Source organism: Armigeres subalbatus, chromosome 3 (genome assembly GCF_024139115.2).
Source record: "Armigeres subalbatus isolate Guangzhou_Male chromosome 3, GZ_Asu_2, whole genome shotgun sequence".
Classification (NCBI taxonomy): Eukaryota; Metazoa; Arthropoda; class Insecta; order Diptera; family Culicidae; genus Armigeres; species Armigeres subalbatus.
In genome coordinates this window covers 383,379,232-383,405,471 of record NC_085141.1, presented here as the reverse complement: position 1 = coordinate 383,405,471, position 26,240 = coordinate 383,379,232, and the positions used below count along the sequence as shown (strand labels likewise).

Genomic DNA, 26,240 nt, shown 5'->3' with positions numbered 1-26,240 from the left:
TCTGAACGGACTCCATTCGGTCCGAAACCACAATCAGCGCGTTTGCTACTGTTCAGATTCCAACCCGTCGGTCATATGGATACGTATATCAACATTGCGTTTTCCATACAGGCCTAAGTTGTTGGCCTGATATGTTCGCCAATTTATTTGGTATCGTTCTTACAAAATAAGTAAACCATCAAATGGATCACAGCGTCTTTTCCCAATAAAAGTTAACTGATAGAAATGTTTTATTTTAGGAAAGATCGGACTAACTAATTTGCTAACTTTTAAGGCTTACGCCCCTATTGAAGAATCTGTGTCAATATATGCAAATCAAAAAACGTGAACCACCTCGCCAGTCGCAGAGACCGCGAGCGAAAAAAAAAAACATCTGGCGTGACACTGACGCGACGACTTAATTTCCCGAAGCGGTTCGAAACAAAACTTTACACTTCAGGGGGGCTCTCTTTAATTAAGTCCCCAGTTTGATGTGCCATTTCATGCTTTGCGGAGCTGCAAAGACTTTTACACCTACCTTCCATCATAGTCAAGTTAGCGAGCCAGCCAGCACGCTATCGGTTCAGGTAAAAACCCAAACTTCTCGCTGTCCAGCTGTCTAGTGCTCTTTCAACTGAACTATAGGACAGGTTTCCAAAAATCGACTAATATGTTTCTTCTATATTTCCTTTTTGAAGTTCATCTGTTGATACACTAAAGGACCACTCAAGTACGGTGTACGGTTTTGGAAATGAATATCCTGAAAATCTTACATATTGAGCAGTGTATTTTTTCATTTATAAACTAATGGAGAAGCTAATTGATGCTGTGCTACTCTTCTCAATTTTTGTTGAACTAGGATTGGTTTTAATGCCTCATACATGGTAAACATACGTTAGTTAGCTGCTTCAGTCACGTGAATTGAAAATTTCACCCCAAAAATAAAGAAAAAGCACATAGTCTCTATTCAAAGTCAGACGGTTTCAAAATACATATTCTACATGGGAAGAACATTAATGACCCAATCGCATTTTAACCGAATTTAGTGCATGATTAGTATCCGTAGATCTCTTAAGGTGTACAAAAATCCAGCCCACATTACAAGTAACAAATTTATTCATTTATTGCCGTCAATCAATTCGTAGGCCGTAACAATTACATATGTAGCAATGCAATAATACAATAGTTGCATCCGCCGAGAACGGTAATAGGGGATAGGATTCCATTTATGGAACACTGCCACATTCAGTGGTCGTTTGATACGAATTATACAACGAGAATAATGGGCAAATGTTTTGGCCACCTGTTCGTAACCACAGTGCGCCTTGATTTTATCGTCTAGCACATGCGCGCATATCTACATGTATTTCGCACGAGTTAATCCATGCTGCAATTTGTTCAACTCGAAACGGACCTGTGACTTTCGCACCGTTGTTGGTTGGCTGCTGCTGGACGAACGATTTATGAAAATGATGCTTCGCGAAGCGAGACAAAATCTCCGATCCACAAGTTCCGCATTCGCGCGGTTTCTATACGCACACTTTTGTATTAATTGGCGGTATCTTTTACGTTGAACACGTCGAGTGCTAATGTGTTTTTTGCTGTTCCGTCAACGCAACGGTGCCTACTTACTGGCCAATTTTTTACGCTGCACAATTATAAAGAAATTACGGCAAGCAATGAAAAATTAAACAGTGATAAATCATTTTGTTGCTGGTGACTGCACAAGATGACGGGGAGGATCTGGCGTTTTCGCTAATTGGATGAACTAAGAGTGTTAATTAGGTGATAAATGTATGTTTTTTTTCAAGAGATCCATGAGCGTTAAAATATGAGTTGATCTGCGAATAATTATGTTGACCTTTCTTAACGCCATGAAGATAATAAACAACCCAGAACGTGTTGGCCAGTGACCAGTGAGAATTTAGTTTAAATGCTTCATCTACAAGTTTATAGCTCGAAGAATTTCTCCTAATTTTCAGAAATCGTTCTCATAATGTTCAAATGACATACATCAAAATCGATTTCTTTTTCTTGGTGTTCACTTCCTTTTTTGCGAAGAGCCTACTCTTTAGCTCTGATCTGATTTTGTACAAAGTACACAAACATTTGAAAAGGTATCAAACTCTATATTTTTTCCACAAAATTTTAACGCACTTTTCCATACTTGTACAGCGCATAGATCATATAGATATGCATCATTATATGCCCAACATCAAAAATGCATCTGAGATGTTCAGCGGCAACGGCAACTCTATGTAGGTTATTGGATGATGATTCCATTTGGTTCGATTCCGATTGATTCCACGTTTCCCAAAAAATCCAGTTTGAAAGCTCGCCAGGCAGTAGAATTCCACTGCGGGGTTCATTACCCTTCCTTTGCTTTTTGAATATAATAAATGTTCATGCTTTTCGGTCATTAAACACAATTTAACTTTTATAACTTCACGACTTGACAACCGTGTTGTACAATTGGAGCTTCTTGGAGTTGACAAATTGAGGGTGTAGGGGAACGGTTCGGCACTTCATCTCATAGCTCATATTTCCATCCCATCAAAAAAAAGCAATGAAAGGGAATTTAATTGGTTTCTGATTTTGGTGATTTTTTTCACCAGTGAGCACGCGTGTTAGCAAAAAAAAGCGACGAGATTGGTGCTGTATTTCTTTGTTTTGCGATGAGATGAATCTATGTTCAGTGAGATGGAAAACATAACAGTTCTCCTGGTCAAAATCGACGATTTCTTCTATAATTATAATTGTACAGAATCGCACCGGACATTTTCCTCGGGACAATTATTTGGCTGAACGCCATATGACCGATAAAGTGTGTGAAGAGGGAAAAGATAATTTCAAAGTCAGAAGTAAGTAGTGAAAAGTTAGATGTGAGCAGTGAGAAGTAAGTAGTGGAAAGTTAGATGTGAGCAGTGAGAAGTAAGAAATTGGTACTTAGAAATGAGACGTGACAAGACTAGTGAGTGGTGTGATGTGAATAGTAAGAAATGAGAAATTAGATGTGAGAAGTGAGAAATGAATAGTGAGTGATGATAGGAGAGAAGTGATAGATTAGGAATTAGAAGCGAGAGTTGAGAAATAAGAAGCGAGAGGTGAGAAATGAGTCATTGGAAAACGCGAAACAAGAGATGAGATGTAAAATTTGGGAAGTGATAAGCGTACTGTGATAAACAAGACAGAAGGAAGTACTTAGAAGGAAGAAAGAAAATGAAGAAGGAAGAAGGAAGAAAATAAATGGAACAAAGAAAGGAAGAAAAACCATATTAATCCACCTAGCAGTAATGGTGCCTTTCTTGTGCAGTATACCTGTTACTGTAGAGCCCATAGTCCATAGTCTGCTAATTTCCAATGGATCAGGACTCTGTGGGGGAATGGAATCTGTTACGAGCAAAGCGGTTGAGCGTAAGTGCAATAAAAGTACAACGAACAACGGGCTTGGTTGTCATATGATTGCCGCTTCTGTCTCATATGGAGGAGGTCGTGCGTTCAGTCCCAGGCCCGATTTATTCCATAGTTTCTTTTCCTACTTCTCATATTCTCCGACGGCAGCAGATAGGATTCCACCGCGGAAGATCATTTGTGGACCATATTGTCACGCTCGTATCATCCTGGAGCAAGTCAACGAATTCCAAGAGTCCCTCTATCATTGGCCACGAAAAAGCTTTCGATCGTCTGAAACACCGAAAATCTATGGATCGCTCTCAGACGCAGTTAAGTTCTGGACAAAATCGTCGGCTTCAGCGAAGCGCAGTACGAAGCATTTACGTGCAGTTGCAGAGTCTTGCATAACGTAGCTTTGTCTGACCCGTTCCGGGTAGTCGCTGAAATGAGGCTGGGTAGCCTCCTTTCAAGAGGCTTGGTAGCCTCCTTTCAAGAGGCTTGGTAGCCTCCTTTCAAGAGGCTTGGTAGCCTCCTTTCAAGAGGCTTGGTAGCCTCCTTTCAAGAGGCTTGGTAGCCTCCTTTCAAGAGGCTTGGTAGCCTCCTTTCAAGAGGCTTGCAGCCTCCTTTCAAGAGGCTTAGCCTCCTTTCAAGAGGCTTAGCAGCCTCCTTTCAAGAGGCTTGCAGCCTCCTTTCAAGAGGCTTGGTAGCCTCCTTTCAAGAGGCTTGCAGCCTCCTTTCAAGAGGCTTGGTAGCCTCCTTTCAAGAGGCTTGGTAGCCTCCTTTCAAGAGGCTTGGTAGCCTCCTTTCAAGAGGCTTGCAGCCTCCTTTCAAGAGGCTTGCAGCCTCCTTTCAAGAGGCTTGGTAGCCTCCTTTCAAGAGGCTTGCAGCCTCCTTCCCAGAGGCTCGTTAGCCTCCTTTCAAGAGGCTTGGTAGCCTCCTTTCAAGAGGCTTGGTAGCCTCCTTTCAAGAGGCTCGGTAGCCTCCTTTCAAGAGGCTCGGTAGCCTCCTTTCAAGAGACTTGGTAGCCTCCTTTCAAGAGGCTCGGTAGCCTCCTTTCAAGAGGCTTGGTAGCCTCCTTTCAAGAGGCTTGGTAGCCTCCTTTCAAGAGGCTTAGTAGCCTTCTTTCAAAAGGCTTGGTAGCCTCCTTTCAAGAGGCTTGGTAGAATCCTTGCAAAAGGGTTAGAAGCCTCCTTTCGAGAGGTTTGGAACCAATTTTCGAGAGGCCTGCAAGTCTCTTTTAAGTGGGTCGGAAGGCTTCTTTTATAAAGCTCGAAATGCTAATTTCAAGAGGCTCGGAAAGCTTCTTTCAAAAGGCTCGAAAGTCAACTTTTAAGATGCTTGAAAGTCTATCTTAAAGAGGCTCAGAAGCCTGCTTTCAAGAGGCTCGTAAGCCTCCTTCCAAGAGGCTTGGAAGCATACTTTCAAGAAGATCGAAAACCTACTTTCAACTGGTTCGGAAGCTTTCTTTCAAGATGCTTGCAAACCTCCCTCCAAGAAGCTCGGAATTCTTGTTTCAAAAGGGTTAAAGCATACTTTTAAGAGGCTCTGAAGCGTCCTTTCAAGATTCAAAGGAAGCCTCCTTTTAAGTGACTCAAAAGCCGCCATTCAAGTTTTTATCAAGGGGTGCGGAAGCCTTCTTTCAAGATATGCAGAAGCTCCTGTTAAGAGTGTAACTACCCATGGACATCCACACGACCTGAGGTATCGACGTCCATACGCCTAGGCCAGCTCACCATACAGTTACCTCAGGGTCGGCTTTGGACGGGGGAAAATTGAGCAACCCTACATTTACCTGCCAACTATCGAGCAAACTAGGAAGGGCCAATATTCATAAATCGGGGAATTGTTCTTTTGAGTTTTAAAGATAAAATATTGAATTGAGCAATTTTAGACTATAATTAAAAGGGGGGAGGGTAATTTTACAATATTTTAGTCTTTTTCTTATCCTATTCGTTGGGGTCCATTTTGATGTCGCGGGACATACCTGGAGCGAACCGCAGTCACGTGGTGGTTGGACTCTACTGGAAGCGTCAAAAGGCGTTGCTGAGAGAGCGATGCAGGTCGTATTGGCAGATAATCTTGATACACTGGTAGGCTTTCCTGACTTTAGCTGACTTTTGTCCGAGATGTGCGTTAGCGTTAGCGTTAGCGTTAGCGTTGTTACGGTATACTTCGTAGATTGGACACTAGTGATACTCATGTTTCTTATGGAATCCTTATCCAGATTGCTATCGGAAATCAAGGTGGGGAATTACCCTTGATTCCAATCTAAGATAAAAATGGCATAAGCATGAGGATTACTACTCCCGGCCACGCCCATCTTTACCGTAACTAGGGATAGGAAAGGAAATGTTGATGTAGAACTTACTTAACGAGAGGCCCCCGACTTGGCGACGCCCTCATAAGTTCTACGGAGTTGGTGGTTGGGTAGGGTAAGGTAGGTCATGGAGGTTTGCCTCAAGCTGGCAATTCGACCCACAGACTATGTTGTTTACCTGTTTTTATTTAAACTCTTGCCAGCCGGCTGTCGAAAGAGTATGCTAACATCAATTTTATTTACAGTTTATTCTTTAAATAATTTACAGACGATTTCTTAACCTCAATCTATCAACAAATATCCGTTGAACAAATCTAAATTTACCAAATTTGTACTTTCTGCTAAGTGAGTAAAACGATTCTTCTAGGTTCATCGAATACAAAAATCAAACCATGCCTTTTAAAGATAATTATACTAAACATTTTACAAAGTTTTATTTCAAGTATTTTCGCGATTTCTGATATAAAATTCAATAGCAAACAATCAAACAAAATTAAAATATTCTAGCTAAATTTTACTATTTTGGTCAAGCATGGGTCAGCCGCCTGACACCCGCGTTGAAAAATATGTTCCTTGCTTGCCCCTCACCTAAAATAATAACGTGTGCTAATCACTAATGATACTAAAAGATTTAAATGAAATTAGGCATTGTTCCCGCTTATCATTTTAGCACCGCCAGGGGGAACTTGGCCAGTACCCACTGCACTTTTCTTTCCCTTACCACAAACAATTACCATCATTTGTGATATTTCAACGGAATCTTATTGGGAATTCTGAAAAGGCAGATAATCAATGCAGTTAGATTGCCAGGTAATACGTGCACTGGTGATGCATCACAATCGTATATATACAGGAGTATATGCACTATATGATGACATTGACCGGAAGATTAGATAAGCATTTCCCCCCACTTTTGTCCGAGATGTGCGCCGTGCACGAAGTAGCCGATATCGTGGATCAGGGTTGAAGAATATTCCTTAAACCATTGACACTAGGTTTAGGAATTCGGTGGTCCTGGTATTGAGGAAGGGTCTCGTTCGGTTGCGGCGTGGATATCTCGTCTCCATCTTAATAAAGCACAACTCTGACCACCTCACGCAGTGAGCGTACGACAAGCTCAGAAAAGAACACACCACTTCAAACCGTAAAATTTTCGTTTCCGAAACAACGTGTAGCTTGCTAGCTATCCCGGACTGAAGTCCTTTCTTCAGCCTATTTTTTCCAATCTCCCCATAACCATCTCCTCTCCTCCATTCACCTCCACCACTCCTCCGTTACTCCAGCTTGTCTACTTTCCTCCTTCCTTCCTCTTGTGTTGTCGGGTTCAAATAATTTCCTTTTTATATAAACCGAGGGGTTTACTTTTAGATTGTGTCATACAAATTTTGAATTTAATTTCAGAGGTTCTCAAATATTTTACAGTAAGCTAATAATTTAAGTTTTTTTTTAATCTTTTAACTATAATATTTCTATTTGTTTCCCATTCTAATTAGTTCATAGATATAGTTCTTAAAAGTTATATTTTTGTTTTGCAATGATACTTTTTAGTCGTTTAGAATTGAAATTTATTAAGGCTATTCACTGTTGCCGATTCTGTCGGTAACAAGAGGCTCGAAAATCTCCTTTCAGAGGGCTCGGCTTTTTCCTTCAAGAGGCTTGGAAGCCTACTTTCGAGACGAGGTACCTCAATTAATACAAAATTTCGAAGGGGAACCCGTCAAGAAAAAAAAAACGTCAAGGCAAAAAAACTTTTCTTACTATTGACCGTTTAGTGCTTCCTTGTAATAAGCTTTCGATCTCAGCTATCATATTGACTTGGCTACTCACTCATCATAATATGTTTATGCGACTAGATAGTAATAAAACGTTTTAGTTTGAAAGGTGGTTGAACAATTTATTTAGAAAGCCTGAGATAATCAGAGCTTTTCATTTACGATTTCATAGGTCATGATAAATTTTCATATTTTTCATAGTTGCCATAAAAAGAAATATGCGATTCCTCCTAATGAAGCTACGTCTGCTCAGTTTGTTCAATCACTGCGTTCCCAGATTGGTTGGCAGTAAAATTTAATCAAATAAACCATCATTAAAAACAAATTAACTAATCAACATCTCACAGCCGAACACGACAAAGAAGCATGGCGGTCATCACCCGTAAACGGACTTCGAAGATTTAAAACCTACCTTTTGCAAATCCAAATCAGTCGAATCAAGTCACACTATCAGATCATTGGTGATCAGGCGAGGGGGCTGGCCACCCAGGTGAATCAATTTGTTGTGCATTCACGGTAGTTAATAAAAACACTTCCTCCATGGCGGCCGACGACTATGATGACGGTTACGATGACCACTGATCAGGCTGATATGCTGGGATAACGAACCGCTAACAATTCGATAAGGTGATGCACTTGTTGCGGTTGTTGGTGTATAGTCACTTGTCCAAAGGGGAGATATTTTGCGCCGCCTTTTCTTCGTCGTCTTCGACTCAGGCTTGATTATGATCGTTTACCTAAAATAGACGACAGAGAGCAAACGACACAAACGATTAGTGATCATGATCTTCGTCATTTTGTTGGAACGTAAGCGTAATAAGGGTTGACTTATAGAATTAAACGATCTGCCATTCGTACTAGTTATTTATGCTATTAGTATTGAAGATCCTATATCAACGGAAAACACGAAATTTCATTGTTGAAATAAATTTATTATATTGAATTTAAACCTTGATGACCCCCTGGTTACGTATGCGAGTTGTTCGATGGTAATTCGTGTTGATTGGTTAGCGTGCAATTAATTTCCCAGTTGATTTAACGATCTCGCACATGGGGAACGGGGAACTGGAATAAGGAATCTTCGCGGATGCACGCGCGCATTACGGATCACTTCGGTTTCCAACCGGTCAGCCATCAGCGAATGGGTAGCGAATGAAGATTCCTCATTGGTATGGCCGATCACGGTGTCATTTATCATTAACAGAGTGGTACGATGTTTGTTTGCGATCAAGACGTGACCGGGGTCAGATTTTACTTGTGGCGGGTGGTGGTGGCCGGAATGATGGGAGTGGTGATGGGATCGCGAAGTATGGAGAAAACGCAGCTGATTGACGTAACAAATCGATGATCAATGTCCTGCAGCGTTTTCTGTTTCTCGATACTTCAATTCAATGGACAGCAGAGTACATCTAGCTTAGTAACTTATGCATCAGCCGAATTTCGTTGCCGTTTAAAAACAGTAAACAACGATTTGTGATTGATTTCCAAAACAAAAATTCGTCGAGCTGAGATGATTTGTATGTTACACTATGGGTCTTTGATCCTTCTATTGATAGTTATCTTTACGTAAACTTAAATACACAGTTCATAACTCTCTGGTCTTAAAGTAGCGCATCTATTGTGATTGGCATACAAGATACGTTGATACCTATAATTCAATCAATAACTGGAAAAATGCTTATAGAGCAGTAAATTGAAAAACAGTCAAAGTTCCAGTTGGAATGTAGCGTCATTGGAGAATAAGGAAGGCTTTGAAAAATTGAAGAGACGAAAGTCATATCAAATAGATCTCAGGAGTATATGCAAGGACGGATTTATCCGGAAGGGGGCTCCGGGGCACTGTGGTCGGATATCATGAAATCATGGCATTCATAAATAACTCCTTAAGGTTGCTTCATAGAAGTTTGGTGTCTTCCACAAAGTTGTTGCATGATAAGTAGGCCTTCATATGATGATAAAAAGTATACGAGCATGACAGGATGATGATGTCTTCTGCAAAGTTTAAGAATTTTGTATTATAAACAACTCTTGCGAAGAAATCATCTTTGAAAAGGCTTTTGATTTTAAGATACAATGCCTTTTTTGTAAAAAAATGTGCTTTTATTCGCAAAATTTGATTATTTTTATCCAATTTTTGTGTCTAAACATTGAAAAACAAATTTATAATACGTATAAGCCTACAAAGATGTGATTATCACTTGTAACTCATATCAACCCAGCGTCCTAAAAATAGGACAGATGCTTAGCGCCCTGTATTTGATTTCTGATTTCTGATTTCTCGGGTTTGACACAATATTTATAGATACGGTTTTCACTGAGTTTCCTAGACCCATACGTTTGTATCGGTGGACAAAATTTACTCACCATGTGGCGCACATACACAAACAAAAACGTGTTTTTGATGCGTTCCATTAAAATAGTTTGTATGCAATATTGATTGAATGCAGTTTCATTTCACTTTGTGAACGGAAAAATAAGTGGTAATGAAAATGCTGTTTTCAGTTAAGTCTTTCCATCGGTGTCCCAGAACTTCGAAGGTTTTAATTGGGGCAACGATGCAACTAGAATCATTTCAAGCGTTATCACTACCAATGTAGCATAATCTGGGTCCATATTGCATTGTCATTTCAAGCATGAGGCTCCCATATCTGCATGAGTTTGTGTCTACTATTATTATTTATTTATTCAGACTAAGGCCGAAGTGGCCTGTGCGGTATATAAGAGTCTTCTCCATTCGGCTCGGTCCATGGCTACACGTCGCCAACCACCCAGTCTACGGAGGGTCCGCAAGTCATCTTTCACCTGATCGATCCACCTTGCCCGCTGCGCACCTCGCCTTCTTGTGCCCGTCGGATCGTTGTCGAGAACCATTTTCACCGGGTTACTGTCCGACATTCTGGCTACGTGCCCGGCCCATCGCAGTCGTCCGATTTTCGCGGTGTGAACGATGGATGGTTCTCCCAACAGCTGATGCAATTCGTGGTTCATTCGCCTCCTCCACGTACCGTCCGCCATCTGCACCCCACCATAGATGGTACGCAGCACTTTCCTTTCGAAAACTCCAAGTGCGCGTTGGTCCTCCACGAGCATCGTCCAGGTCTCGTGTCCGTAGAGGACTACCGGTCTAATTAGCGTTTTGTAGATTGTCAGTTTGGTACGGCGGCGAACTCTATTCGATCGGAGCGTCTTGCGGAGTCCAAAGTGCGTACGATTTCCAGCCACTATGCGTCTCCGAATTTCTCTACTGGTGTCATTTTCGGCAGTCACCAGTGAGCCCAAGTACACAAATTCTTCTACCACCTCGATTTCGTCACCACCGATGCAAACTCGCGGTGGGTGGCTCACATTGTCTTCTCTTGAACCTCTTCCTATCATGTACTTCGTCTTCGACGTGTTGATGACTAGTCCGATTCGCTTGGCTTCCCTCTTCAGTCTGATGTAGGCTTCCTCCATCTTCTCAAAGTTACGTGCCATAATATCTATGTCGTCGGCGAAACCAAATAGCTGGACGGACTTATTGAAAATTGTACCACTCGTGTTAATCCCTGCTCTTCGTATTACACCTTCCAAAGCGATGTTGAATAGCAAACACGAAAGACCATCACCTTGCCGTAACCCTCTGCGGGTTTCGAAGGGACTCGAGAATGACCCTGAAACTCGAACTACGCACATCACCCGATCCATCGTCGCTTTGATCAACCGTGTCAGTTTATCCGGAAAACCGTGTTCGTGCATTAGCTGCCATAGCTGGTCCCGATCGATTGTATCATATGCGGCTTTGAAGTCGATGAATAGATGATGTGTGGGCACGTTGTATGAATTTGTATGAATTTGTGTCTACAGGGGCCAAATCAGCCTCATAGGCAGTTAAAGTGATCCAAGAGCTTCTTGAGGAACAGATCTACGGATTAACCAACATAACGATGGACTTCTCCCCTGTGAAGTCTAGCGAAATACTCACTTTCTGATGCATGGAAACAGACTGGGCGCTGTATAATAATTTTCAAGGTTTGTAGGTCATCCAAGAACTCCTTGAAGAATAGTCCAAGAGATCAATCAGCGTAACGACAGACTTTCCATGTGAGACTTCTAGCATTAAGTTCATAGAAACACACTGGGTGGTTTATCATCAGTTATAATACAATTATTTAGCTCTTTTTGCCTTTCTCGTATACAAAGTATACGTAAAGGCTATATGTTCGCTCCAAAAACGAACTTTTTATAGGAGTCCCGGAGACCCATAGTGTTATATACCGATCGACTCAGCTCGACGAATTGAGGTGATGTCTGTGTGTGCGTGTGTGTATGTGTGTGCGCAAAATAATCTCACTCATTTTTCAGGCACTTATCTTTAACCGACTCACAAGTTGCATTCGACGCAGAATCTTGTCTCATTATTTCATATTGAAAATTGTACAGATCGGACTATGATATTCGGAGTTATGGCTAAAATACATTTTTATACAACTTACTTTTAGTTGATTTACTCGCAACAAGTTTCATTCGACGCAGAATCTTGTCTCATTGCAGCAGTTTAAAAAAAATCGGTTTTGATTTTTTTTTTCCAAGGGGGGAACCCTTGGGAGAAAGTGGGGGAAAAACAATGTTTTTCAATAACTGCGAAACGCAATGGCCGATTGGGCCAATTTTCAAGAGCGAAACATTAGGAAGGATCCCGCGTCGAGTGCAATTTGTTACAAGCAAATCGGATAAGGCTAAGTATAAAAAAAAGTGTGCTTGATTTTTTTTTGTACACACACATACATACATGGGCTGCGAAATGGTGAGTTGACATCTGGGAAGGAGCGACCTACACAGCTCTGGTCATCACAAGTTCCAATCTCACGCTTCCACGGGTCTTCCGATGACAATCGACCGCCAGCTAAGGGTTTTGTACTTAGCTGGTAGTGCAGCCTGGGCACTGTTGTCCTTCTGACATCAGCTAGAGTGAGTGGGTGCGACCAAGGGGACCATCGTCCCTAACCCCTAATCCCAAGGCGTTAAGCGACCCGTGCCGAGGAGATGCATGGCCAGGGGGGTGAAATAATAAGCTAGGCCTTTAACGGAGCCTGTGGGGTACCTGGGCACCCTCCACACTAATTGTCCCTTACCGCGTCATGCTGGGCTCTGGCGTGGTGGACCTCTTTTCCCGAGCAACTCGTGGGACCAAAATGGAAAAACAAGTCAATTCTTCAATTAGTAGTAGTAGTGTAGGCGACAACCCCTTCGCAAGAGGTGGGTTGTTCAGGTCTCCGCCTAGGAGGCCAGAAGCAATAGTCGGCAGCTCGGTGCGCAGCGCCAGCGTGGATCACTTAACCATCTCCCAGGCTACGCCGGTAGAGGTTATAGACGGCCCATGGCTTGTGAAGGCGATGAACCGCAAACGCGATGGGCTTTCGGCCTTCGAGGTGGCGACGGAACAGCTGGACGCCATCATCGACTTTGCGTCATCGAAGCATAATATCAGTAAGGACCTCAAGAGGAGCTTGCTGAAACTTCGAAAGTCGATATTGGACGCCAAGCTGGAGAGGGCGATCGGGACGGCCAAATGTAAACCCGTGAAATCCGTGGAGTCAAGGTCTGCCCAGACTGAGGCCCAAGGATTCGCAGACTCGGGTAAGGTCGAATCGACCGAGGGCGTGCCAGCGAAGACCGCTCCAACGGAGCAGACACAAAAACGGGGGAGACAGTCTCCAGGGGATGAGCTCCCTGGGGGCCGCTTCAAAACGCTGAGGGCTACTACCCCGAACAAGGGTAGTGGGGCTGGGAAGCTGAACCCCGGCCAGGTACCTCCCAAACCGGGGGAGGAAGGACCTGGAAAGGTCCGTCCACCCAGGAAAGACGGTGGTAAGGGGTTACGGCAGGCTGAGAACTCTCAGCCGCCCCAGACCAGGGAAATAGAGTGGGATGACGCCTCCTGGACCCTGGTCAAGAACAAGAGGAAACCGAAGACGTCAAGGGCCGAAAAGAAAGCCCAGGCGAATGAAAATAGCAAGAAGTCTAGGAGAGGCGCCAATCGCTCCAGGGGCGATGCCCTAGTCATCACGGCGGACTAGGCTAAGTACTCGGACGTTTTGAAGGCGATGAGGAGTGACGTCAAGCTCGGTGAACTCGGCGCCGACGTACGTCGAATAAGACGTACCCGGATGGGCGAGATGATCCTCGAGCTGAAGCGAGGCGTCTCGCAAAAGGGCGCCGCCTACAAGAAGTTGGCGGAGGAAGTTCTAGGCGAGACGGTCAAGGTGAGGGCACTCACTACGGAGGTGAATCTAGGGGTTAAAGACCTGGACGAGATCACCGAAGTCGAAGAGCTCGTCACGGCACTGCGGCGACAGTGTGAAGTGGAGACGCCCACCGCAGCCGTTCGGCTTCGGAAAGGTCCGGCAGGGACGCAGGTAGCATTGGTTTGGCTATCTGCAGCGGACGCCTCCAAGGTAGTCAAGTTAGGGAGCGTCAAGGTGGGATGGTCGGTGTGCCCTGTGGGCATATACGAGCAACCCGAAGTTTGCTTCAAGTGCCTGGAACCGGGGCACAAGCAATGGGACTGCGAAGGCCCTGACAGAAGCAATGCTGCACGAATTCCAATTGTTTGATTTGTTCCAGCAAAGCTGTGAACAGCAAGCACCCCATGGGGGGTTCGATGTGCCCGGCGTTTAAGCGTGCTGCAAATTCACACTGCAGGTAACGCAGCTGGCTTGCTCGGCCTCGGCCGAGTGTTTGGTGTGCGCAGGTTTAGAAGAAACGGCGGAACACGTGTTGTTCGTGTGCTCACGTTTTCGCGCAATGCGTGACCACATGCTTGCCACATGTGGTCTGGACACTACCTCGGACAACCTAGTTCGGAGGATGTGTAAAGATGAAGTTGGCTGGAACGCCGTTTTATCGGCTATCGCCCAAATCGTCTCGGAGCTACACAGAAGGTGGCGCGTGGACTCAAGGATGGCTAGTTCAGGCGCAAATAAGAGGTGATCCAAGGGATCGGGTCATACCGGTGGTCATGCTCTGTGGTCGAACTCGATCCTTTTATCGAACAAGTGGCCGCGCGAAGAACAACATGGTATCGTCGCTTTCGCGGCGTCAGTCAACCGGGCGGGTTCCGAGCCCGAGGACGGAAAGGGGTCCTCGTCAAGGCTGGGGCAGGCGTAGGCACCGCGCCGGCAAGTCCCTCTGTGTGCTGGCGAATAGGCCCTATCGCAGAAAGGTCAATTTGGGGTGCACGCGGCATCATCATTCTTGATACCAGTCGTGCAGAGGGAAGCAGGCGCGAAGTCGACCCTTCCCACCTTCCGAGGACATAGGGCGTGGTAAGGCCACCTGGAAAGCCGGCAACGCGCTGGCACGATACCATGGTGTTCTTCTAAAAAAGCGAGTTACGATGTAGGGTGCTGCAACGACACGCAGCTAACCTCGAGGGTGCGTTATGCACTGGCCCCCCTTTGAAGCATTACTTTCTGGTTGTACCGAAGGGACTATGGGCTTGGCGGCAATGGAAACGGTTTAGCGGGTCGGGGATGTAGTCCTGCCTCCCTTGATGTTCCCTAACCCCGAACTTCCTGGTCAACCCGGGATGTCTGTTGAGCAGATTCCCCCTCCATTGCTTAGGAAGAAAAAAGAAAAAAAAAACTCTTGCTCACTCACTCACTTTTGCTTACAAGCTCATTCTTACATACTCACTCGCTCGCTCTTACTCATTCATTCACTCTGTTACTCACTCACTCTCACTCACTCATAATTAATTGAGACCCCAATCAGTTCGGACGTGCCTTGTCTGCAATTGCAGCACCTCGAACAATTGTCGTTCAGTATCAATTATCGACCGCGCGCGAAAGTGATTAGTCTGCAATAAACCGAGCAAAAAATAATAAAAGTAAAATCATAGTGCGGTGAACCAGTGGTGAACATGAGTACACAGAGCGGAGGGGACCCCGACCCCCCTCCTGTGACCCTGTCGGCAAATGGAATTCAAACACGGTATGTAAGGGTTAACAAAGTGAATGGTAAACTGGAGGATCACAATATCTTTCTGGTCACTAAGTCCATCGAGGCATACGGAAGCATTGAAGGTGTGTGGAGTAACCGAAGTGATGGTTCGCTAACGGTGGCCGTAAAGGAAAAATACGCAAAAAGGATTCTCGATCAAATGAAAACGCTCGGGGACAGCACCCCGGTAACAGTGAAATTGGATACAAGACTGAACACGTCAAGTGCAGTGATCGTCTGTAACCAACTGACTAATCTCGAAGAAAAGGAAATTCTTTCTGAACTGGAAAACCAAAATGTGATCAAAGTGAAACACATTTCCCGTTCAAATGGAGACAAACAACGCACCAACACCGGAGTTGTCATACTCACTTTCTCTACCACCACCCCGCCTGACAGAGTGGTGATAGGATGGCGAGCATGCCGCACCGAAAAGTATTATCCAAGGCCGACCCAATGTTTCCGCTGTTACGCGTTTAATCACATCAGCAAATACTGCAAAAATGAAACACGATGCCGAGTCTGCTCAAAAGTAGCACACAAAGACGACGATGAATGCAGCAAGGAACTTAGGGGCCATCCACAAAGTACGTCACACTCCTAGGGGGGAGGGGGGGTTACGAGCAGCGTGACGACTCATACAAAAATTTTAGAGGTTTAATACAAAAAGTGTGACAAAGGGGGGAGGGGGGTCGAAAATCGCCAATTTTTGCGTGACGTACTTTATGGATCTTCCCTTATGTGCATAAACTGCAAAGAAAAACACGCTCCTACTGACAAAAAATGCCCTGTTTACCTAACAGAACAATCAATTGTGAAAATAAAAATTGACCAAAATGTGTCCTATCAGGCAGCTCGTCGAATGGTGGAATCTAGAACGAACAAGGATAGCTACGCTAACAAAACAAGTGACCTAGACAAAACTATCGCAAACGAGCGTACAAAGTGGGAAAAAGAAATGGAATCGAAGCTCAAATACATTTCAGAAAAGATGGAACAGCTCGCCAAAAAAGAAAACGAAATGAAGAAATGGTACATTAACATAAAAGCAAAAGAAGCGGAATTCAAAGAGTATGTCGAGAAAAAAGAGGCTGAACTTAACCACATGGAAACGCATTGCAACTATCTCATGAACGAAATTCAGAAAAGGGATGAGCAAATCTCAACCCTTAAACAGCACATTGAAAGACAGGAACAAAAATTATACACATCAAAGAAAAACACGGCAAAAGGCAAAACTGAAAAAAAAGCACGAGTCATCCCCAGAACGCGAACCCGAGGGAACTCCGAAAAGGAAAAACATAACAAAAAAACAGGACAGCAACGAACACCACAAGAATCAGAATCTGATCAAATGGACGACGACAACCAATAGTCAAAACACAAAACAAAACAACAGCAAAACATATGATGACTACGCTCATCCAATGGAATTGTAACGGTATACGTAGCAAACTTGCTGAATTGCAATTAATAATTAAAGAATACGACCCTTCATTATAGCACTACAAGAAACAAGAACTAAACCAGGCGTGAATATCAAAATCAAAGGATACAACACCATCTTTACGCACCGCCCATCAGGACAAGGCGGCACTGCCATTATGATCAAAAACGGCATAAGTTATATACCAAATACTCTAAACACCAACATGGAAATAGTTGCGGTTAACGTTAACATGCCCTATAAAATGACAGTTGTGTCACTATATATTCCTCCAAATTCAACACTAGACCCCGAAGAATTTGACAAAGTTATCACATCTTTACCAAAACCACTGATAATCTCCGGAGATTTTAATGCCCACCACCACCTATGGGATCCAGATAGACAAAATGCTAGAGGAAAAGAAATAGCCAAACTGATAGAAAAACACGGCCTTATCATCCTAAATGATGGACAAACAACTTTTATCCATTCTGCAAAACGAAACGAAAGGATCAGTAAATCTGCAATAGACGTAACAATATGCAGTCCCGAACTAGCTGCAAAACTAGACTGGCAAATAATAGAGGATCAACACAGCAGCGACCATTTCCCAATCAAAATAGGAACACTAGCAAACAACACTCGAAAAAACAAACTCCCAAATGGAAAATTGACAAAGCCGACTGGGCCAAATACGAGGCAGAAATAGAAAATCTAATAACACCAGACCGAGAATATACAATTGAGGAGATAACAGCTGCTATCAAGGAGGTCGCCTATAAAGCAATTCCTCGAACATCAAACTTCATTAGTACCAAAGCGGTTCCATGGTGGAACGAACAACTCAAAACAGCTATCCGCGAAAGAAGAAAAGCCTTAAGGAAACTGAAGAAAACCTCAACCGACAACCCAAACTACGACTCCATCCAAGAGAATTTCCGGAAAAAAGATACGAAGCAAGAACAATTATCGATGAAGAGAAACAAAATCATGGCAAGAATACGTCTCCGGAATAAACGAAAATACAAACCCAAAAGAAGTATGGAAAAGAATAAGAAGTATAAGAGGGAATAAAACATCCGACCCCATATGGACGATATCCATAAATGATCGAAACATTTCTGACCCTCAAGAAGTGGTCGAACACATAGCAAACCATTTCGCCAAAGAATCATCTTACGAATCCTATCACCCAAAATTTCTGACAATCAAAAAGAAAAAAGAACAAAAACCAGTAACTTATCCTGGAGCCAGAAATGCAGCTTACAACGAGCTTTTCACAATAACTGAACTAATCTATCAAATGGATACTCTGAAAGGATCTTCCCTGGCCCCGACGAAATTCACAACGAAATGCTTAAAAGATTACCTTTCTACATCAAAAAGAAATTACTCCAAGCTTACAATCACATCTGGACGTCAGGAACGTATCCACAAAATTGGCGAGAATCGTTCCTCATCCCGATTCAGAAACCAGGAAAACAAACCAATGAACCTAAAACCTGCGCCCAATCTACCTAACGAGCTGCGTGATGAAATTATTCGAACGAATGATTAATCGCCGCCTAATGAACTTTTAGAAAACAAAAACTTCCTTGGAACTGAACAACACGCCTTCCGCAAAGGAAGGCAAACGTTGGACCCACTTACTGAGGTAGAAGAATTATGCAACAAAGCCATTACAGACCACAAACACGTAGAACTCCTATTTCTGGATATAGAAAAGCATATGACAAAACATGGAGGTACCTCATCAAAGAAAATCTAGCAAAGGCAGGCATTGGAGGCCATATGGCAAAATTTTGTGAAAATTTCCTAAGAGAACGACAATTTAAAACTATACACCCAGGACACATTTCGAACCCCAAAATCCTGCAAAACGGAGTACCACAAGGATCGGTGCTTGCAGTTACCTTCTTTCTGATCGCTATCAACAGCATAAAAGAATGGTTACCCAAACACACAACAATCAAAATATATGCCAACGACATAACCATCGCAGCCACATCCCAATCCGCCAGATGGACCAGGCACCGCATACAAAAGATATTAGACCAAATTGAAGATTGGAGCAACAAGACAGGATTCACTATCTCAACACAAAAATCGTCAATCATGCACATTGGAAACCGGAAAAAACTCCAAAAGCAACCATCGGCCAAACTATGCCAAACCCCAATATCCACAACGAAAATCGCAAAAGTACTAGGAGTATGGATCGACTACAAACTTAACTACAAACACCACATCCAAAAAAACGCGAAGAGTGCAACAAAATCATATCACTGATGAGATGCATCAGTAGTACAAAGTTTGGAGCTGACAGAAAATCACTACTACGTATACTTAACTCCATGCTGGTCCCAAAACTGTTATATGCTGCACCAATCATCAGCAAAGCAAACAACAACGACTTAAATCGACTAAATCCAATATACCATCAAGGAATCCGCATAGCCACAGGCGCATTCCACTCCAGCCCAATCGAAAGTCTCCTGTCAGAAAGCGGCCAACTTCTACTACACCTCAGAATAACAGAAAATCTGATCTCATACGCAGCTAAACAAATTAGTCGACAAATAATCCCTAAAGATTGCTCCCTAGCACTACGAGCAATTCTAAAAGCTGAAGAAATAGATATTCCCCTAGCAACTATCGAATCAAAAATCCCAACATACTATCGCCCTATACAAATCCATGGAATAAACCTTGAAATCACTGAGGAAGCCACTACAGCAGAGAAAAAAACCGATTTCAAGAAATAAAAGCTACAAAATACAATCTACACAAACACATATACACAGACGGATCGAAAACCCAAGAAGGAAGCGGATGCGGTATTTCCTCGGAAGCCATCGAAATCAGTATCAACCTTCCCTAACATTTGTCGACATTCAGTGCCGGGGCTTACGCGATCAACAAAGCCATCGATCTCCACGAAACAAATCTATCGGTAATCTTCACAGACTCAAAAAGCGCGCTAATGGCAATCAAACACCAAAACTCAAATCACCACTGGATACAAGACATTAAACAGAAGCTGATAAACAACCCGGGCCGCATCGAACTCGGCGGGGCCCCTGCACATATAAACATAACGGGAACCGAAAAAGCCGATCAACTGGCAAAAAAGGAACAACCGCACCCAGAACAAATAATATCAACACCCCATATGACGATTACAAAAAGCTCATCAAACTACACGCTAGACTGAACTGGGAAAACAGTTGGCACAACTACACCGGACATCTGAGAGAAATTAAGCATAGCACTGTCGAATGGCAAACTTCAAACATTTTCAAAAGAAAAGAGAGTCTCATAATAACACGACTTAAAATAGGGCACACTAGAGCCACTCATGGGCACTTTGCTCTGAAAGAAACAGAGTCAACCTGCAGTACCTGTGGAATCCCAACAAGTGTCAAGCATATACTCCTAGACTGCCCCAAATTCGACAATATCAGAAAAGAAACAAATATCGCATCATCAGTTTACATCGCCCTGGGCAATGACATCGACGAACTCAAAAAAACAATCAATTTCGTCGAAAAAGCAAACTTGACAAACGAAATATGACCAATCAAAACACAAAAAAAAACACGATCAGCAACAAACGTCGAACCAACCAAACAAACAAAGATATAAAACCGATCAATTTCACCCCAACCCATCAGTACCAAGCAACGCAGCAGAACAAAACTTCCTGATAGACCCAGCAACAGAAGTGCAGCTCGAACAAAATTCCAAACATGGGAGGCTCAAGTACGAAGGAGGAAAACACCGCACACACCCACGGAAACCAACTAGTAACTGTGATCCAAACACAGGACGTCCACTCAGCAGAACACAAGGAACACCAATCATTACTGCTCATCGTGATCGTGCTACAGATTATCATCATACTTATAATGGTGATCAAGATGATCTACAAAATGATGCGGAAACGATGGATGGAAAAAGGAATAAAGGCTGCCCGATCCATCGCCACACTAGATGTGTAAAGTGCCCAAAAGTGATTTCAATGTATAATGAAATGTAATTTCTTAGGTTAAGGCGTGAGTCAAATGACTATAGGTTAAGATTCACGTTAATAAATGAACAACAACAACAACAACTCTCACTCACTCACTCTTACTCACTCACTTACTCTTACTCACTCACTGATGCCAGACTCCATTCGAGCCCTACATATCGTACCCATCAACACATGCACTGGCTACCTACATTTTTCGTCTTAGAAAATGCGAACGGCGCGGCTGAAAAAAAACAAGCTTTTACAAGTTTAAAGCTCAAACTAAAGTTTTTCGAAAGTTTCCTTTTTTGGAAATATGTTTATCTGCTACTAAGAGTTCATTATTTCACCCTACACTACAGTTATGTTGGGGAGCTTCCTTTCGAGTTTCCCCAACGCTTTTGTTATTAGCAGCAGCTTCTAACTGAACAACGGAATGAAAAACTAGACATCGTTACCAAAGTATACGGTAATAATTATTAAAAAATAACTGAGCACATTCTTTATTATATTTATATCGACCTAATTCAATCAATTAAAATTCATCATAAGATTGAAATAATTCAAAGACTTGCTGCCTGCAACATTAGTAACCTTCTTTAAGCAGCAAATCATTTGAGAACTGCTAACTTACATTCCAGATACTCAAATTCCTCCTGTACAGCATCAGTATAATCCGCAAACCTTGAGTCGAACACATATAAATACCGGGATATTTAATAACATGTATTTGACTTCATGTAAGACTTCTTGTTGATTTTTCAGTTTCTTACAGTTCAAATAATAATCCATTTCGTCAAAAAAAAAAATAATGCCAGGTTTGATACTTTACGTAGTAGCCATTGAAATAAGCTTTTCCAGTTTCCTGGGAAAACTGCGAAAAAACATGCTTGGTCAAATTTGCTGGATGTTAATGCGCCATCCGTCTCTTGTTCAATTCCATTCCCTACACTTAACTCCACGTACCAAGGGCAGAAAATGGTTTGTTTGCGAAAATCTGACAGCCTAATACGGACATCTCATCACAATTCACATCAAGTTTCCATATAACAGAGATCACCTAAAATACTCGTTATCATTCCACACTTTGTTGTAAGGACGTGGCCGTGGTAGTTGTTGATTAATTTACTGATTATGGATCGACTGTACGTTTTAATTTCATTTATTGATCGGCTACTCAGTCTTGCACTTATTACAACGAGTTTTTTTTTATTTACCCGACGTTTCGACACAGGGATTGTGTCTTTTTCAAGGGGAACTGTAATTTAATGAGTACTCTAATTGTCCTTATTTTATAGATAATAGTCAATTGAACTTACAATATTTTTGTTGTTTGTCGTCGTATGTTTCGTCTAACTTGCACTGTATGTTTGTCTAATTGTCCGTACAGTTCCCCTTGAAAAAGACACAATCCCCGTGTCGAAACATTGGGTAAATAAAAAATCGTTGTAAGTGCAAGACTGAGTAGCCGTTCAATAAATGAAAAAAAAAGTTGTTGATTAATAAAATACACAAATGCAATGGAATTTGCAACGTGAAATTGGTAAATCAATCTAGTCAGCCGATCATATGATTCAATGTGCGGTTTCGTCATATATAACTTTTAAAACACGCCTTTCTGGCTATTTTATCCCAATGTACCTTAATAAATATAGAATCCATGTAAAATGTGACGTAGAAAATTCAACGGGTATTTAAAACCTCTAGACACGAAAAAAATAGATCAAAAAACAAATGCCCATATAATCGAGGTAAAAAGTCCATATAGTCGGGGGTCCATATAATCGAGGTATACCTGTAGTGTCCCATTCAGGGTAATGGTATTCGGGGTAGTGACTCATTCGGGGTAATGGCATTCGGGGTAGTGGTCTTCGGGGTAATGGCATTATGGATAGTGTCATAGAGTCCCTATTTTAGTGGAATATCACTGTTCAAAACTTTAAAATCACCAAAATCAGATTCTGAGACACCTTGGGATTAAATGGGTTCAAATTTATTTTCTGCGTTAAAATCCGGATAGAAATTATTGTGTTTTAACAAAAATTTTTTAAATTTTAACCCTCTAGTGCCCAAGACCGCCTTTAGACGGGGCATTTTTTTGTAATTTTTAATTGATCAGATTTCGAAAAGTTTTTTTATGTTGATCAATAATATAAACCTCAAGGCATGTTTAAATGTGATTTACAGTCAATTTTAGAAGTTCTACACATTTATAAAAAAGTATTGAAAATTGAGTAATATTTTGTTTTTCCGTGTTTTCGCTGTAGTTTAGTATTTTTCTACAACTAACCTAATTCAATAGAAGATTATAGTGGTGAATGTTACACTCTAAAATGTTTATCCAACTCGTTACACGGAAAATAAAAAAATAACCCTGAAAATTTTAAAATTTCAATAAGTCAGCATTTGATAGGAATGTTCAGACTCTAAATATGTTGAAAAATCAAAAAAGGTCAAAAGATTCAAGAAATTATTTGATTGGATAAAAAAACTTGAAAAACAAAATTCTAAAAAATCAAAGTGTGAAATTGATAAAATCGCGAATTAAAAATTGTTGATGCCCAAACCGTGTTTAGATCGATTTTAGAAAGCAAAATAGTGATTTTGAGCGAAAACAAAAATTTGGGTTGTAGAGGGTTAATAAACGCCAACTACTGATATCTTGTTCTTATTTGCAATAAAATCAAATTACAAATTATTCTTCGTCATGATTTATTTTTTTATTTTTTCATTTTTGAAATTGCTTAGTACTCTGAGTAAAAAATGTTCCCTTTTAGATTTCAAAATCCGTGTAAAAAAGTGTCACAGTGTGTCTAGTGTCACAATCAGTGAAGAAATATTTAGTTTCATAAGAAAAACCGTTTGATTTTGCCATCATAATTGTTGCCAAAATCGATCTTTATCTTTATCTTTATCTTTATCTTTATCTTTATCTTTATCTTTATCTTTATCTTTATCTTTATCTTTATCTTTATCTCTATCTTTATCTTTATCTTTATCTTTATCTTTATCTTTATCTTTATCTTTATCTTTATCTGTATCTTTATCTTTATCTTTATCTTTATCTTTATCTTTATCTTTATCTTTATCTTTATCTCCATCTTTATCTTTATCTTTATCTTTATCTTTATCTTTATCTTTATCTTTATCTTTATCTTTATCTTTATCTTTATCTTTATCTTTATCTTTATCTTTATCTTTATCTTTATCTTTATCTTTATCTTTATCTTTATCTTTATCTTTATCTTTATCTTTATCTTTATCTTTATCTTTATCTTTATCTTTATCTTTTTCTTTATCTTTTTCTTTTATCTTTATCTTTATCTTTATCTTTATCTTTATCTTTATCTTTATCTTTATCTTTATCTTTATCTTTATCTTTATCTTTAGCTTTATCTTTATCTTTATCTTTATCTTTATCTTTATCTTTATCTTTATCTTTTATCTTTATCTTTATCTTTATCTTTATCTTTATCTTTATCTTTATCTTTATCTTTATCTTTATCTTTATCTTTATCTTTATCTTTATCTTTATCTTTATCTTTATCTTTATCTTTATCTTTATCTTTATCTTTATCTTTATCTTTATCTTTATCTTTATCTTTATCTTTATCTTTATCTTTATCTTTATCTTTATCTTTATCTTTATCTTTATCTTTATCTTTATCTTTATCTTTATCTTTATCTTTATCTTTTTCTTTATCTTTTTCTTTATCTTTATCTTTTTCTTTTTCTTTTTCTTTTTCTTTTTCTTTATCTTTATCTTTTATCTTTATCTTTATCTTTATCTTTATCTTTATCTTTATCTTTATCTTTATCTTTATCTTTATCTTTTATCTTTATCTTTATCTTTATCTTTATCTTTATCTTTATCTTTATCTTTATCTTTTATCTTTATCTTTATCTTTTATCTTTATCTTTATCTTTATCTTTATCTTTATCTTTATCTTTATCTCATAGTGCAACTGTCAAACTAAGGAAATCGACAGAAACGAAGGAAAACGAAAATACAAACCCAAAAGAAGTATGGAAAAGAATAAGAAGTATAAGAGGGAATAAAACATCCGACCCCATATGGACGATATCCATAAATGATCGAAACATTTCTGACCCTCAAGAAGTGGTCGAACACATAGCAAACCATTTCGCCAAAGAATCATCTTACGAATCCTATCACCCAAAATTTCTGACAATCAAAAAGAAAAAAGAACAAAAACCAGTAACTTATCCTGGAGCCAGAAATGCAGCTTACAACGAGCTTTTCACAATAACTGAACTAATCTATCAAATGGATACTCTGAAAGGATCTTCCCTGGCCCCGACGAAATTCACAACGAAATGCTTAAAAGATTACCTTTCTACATCAAAAAGAAATTACTCCAAGCTTACAATCACATCTGGACGTCAGGAACGTATCCACAAAATTGGCGAGAATCGTTCCTCATCCCGATTCCGAAACCAGGAAAACAAACCAATGAACCTAAAAACCTGCGCCCAATCTACCTAACGAGCTGCGTGATGAAATTATTCGAACGAATGATTAATCGCCGCCTAATGAACAAAGGAAGGCAAACGTTGGACCCACTTACTGAGGTAGAAGAATTATGCAACAAAGCCATTACAGACCACAAACACGTAGAACTCCTATTTCTGGATATAGAAAAAGCATATGACAAAACATGGAGGTACCTCATCAAAGAAAATCTAGCAAAGGCAGGCATTGGAGGCCATATGGCAAAATTTTGTGAAAATTTCCTAAGAGAACGACAATTTAAAACTATACACCAAGGACACATTTCGAACCCCAAAATCCTGCAAAACGGAGTACCACAAGGATCGGTGCTTGCAGTTACCTTCTTTCTGATCGCTATCAACAGCATAAAAGAATGGTTACCCAAACACACAACAATCAAAATATATGCCGACGACATAACCATCGCAGCCACATCCCAATCCGCCAGATGGACCAGGCACCGCATACAAAAGATATTAGACCAAATTGAAGATTGGAGCAACAAGACAGGATTCACTATCTCAACACAAAATCGTCAATCATGCACATTGGAAACCGGAAAAACTCCAAAAGCAACCATCGGCCAAACTATGCCAAACCCCAAAAGCCTCAACAAAAATTGCAAAAGAACTAGGCATATAGATCGATTACAAACTTAACTATAAACACCACATCCAAAAAACGCGAAGAACGCAACAAAATCATATCACTGATGAGATGCATCAGTAGTACAAAGTTTGGAGCTGACAGAAAATCACTACTACGTATACTTAACTCCATGCTGGTCCCAAAACTGTTATATGCTGCACCAATCATCAGCAAAGCAAACAACAACGACTTAAATC

The 26,240-nt window shown here is 41.0% G+C and overlaps 1 protein-coding gene across 8 annotated transcripts in view; it reads right to left on the bottom strand.

Annotated features, from left to right (window-relative positions):
* LOC134226671 (myb-like protein Q) overlaps positions 1–26,240 on the bottom strand; it is a 571,978-nt gene that overhangs the window by 90,148 nt on the left and 455,590 nt on the right. For 3 of the 8 annotated variants that reach the window (XM_062707597.1, XM_062707595.1, XM_062707596.1), the window contains one exon: positions 7,874–8,198. The exons of the other annotated variants lie outside the window; for them this stretch is intronic. The gene's annotated coding sequence lies outside the window, so the exon portion shown is untranslated. The remainder of the gene's footprint in view (positions 1–7,873; positions 8,199–26,240) is intronic. 8 annotated transcript variants of the gene reach the window in all.